The following is a 782-nucleotide window of genomic DNA, read 5'->3' as shown; positions in this document are numbered from 1 at the left end:
CGCCGCAACAATGGTAAATTGTGGACCGGGTTGCACGCCGCAACAGTTATTGATACCATGTGTTTATATTGAGTATTGTTTTCCTTGTTCATTGTGAATCTAAGCTGCTTTAGTTTGTTACTCGGAATTACTGTTACTATTGTTATCTCCCCACAGCATGTTTCCCCCTCCCATATTGCTAGTTGTTTGGTATTTTGTTTCCGTTGTATATTTATAACTGCACAGGTTTATGTGGTGTCCGATCTAGCCTCGTCACTACTTCGCCTGGGTTAGGCTAGACACTTACCAGCACATGGGGTCGGTTGTGCTGATACTATGCTTCTGTGCATTTTTGCACAGGTCCAGGTTCTGAGGAGCAGCAGCAGCATTAGTATGGGAGCAGGCTTTCATTATTACGAGACCGAGGTAGCCTTGCAGGCGTCCGCAGGCCCAGCGTCTCTTCTTCATGTTCTCTTTTAGACTGTTGCCTCCTTGTCTCGAGACAAACAGCTTCTATGTTTCTTTCAGACCTTTGTATTTAGTATATTCTTAGTGGTTCGTGAGTGATGTGACACCAAATCTTGGGTAGAGGCTATTATTAACTGTTCCACGTTTTGATTCAGATTTATAAATCAGACTTCCGCTATTATTCTTAGTAAATTTCATGTTCTATATTGATGCTATAAATTGTTAAAAAATAATTGTTTAGTGATGAAAAGGTAAATAAGTTGGCTTGCCTAGCTACCACGAGTAGGCGCCATCACGATCCCGATGGTGGGAAATCCGGGTCGTGACAAGTTGGT

The sequence above is a fragment of the Nicotiana attenuata genome, unplaced genomic scaffold (assembly GCF_001879085.1).
Source record: "Nicotiana attenuata strain UT unplaced genomic scaffold, NIATTr2, whole genome shotgun sequence".
NCBI classification, from domain to species: Eukaryota; Viridiplantae; Streptophyta; class Magnoliopsida; order Solanales; family Solanaceae; genus Nicotiana; species Nicotiana attenuata.
The sequence above is the reverse complement of the archived record's forward strand: the minus strand, read 5'-3'. Positions refer to the sequence as shown.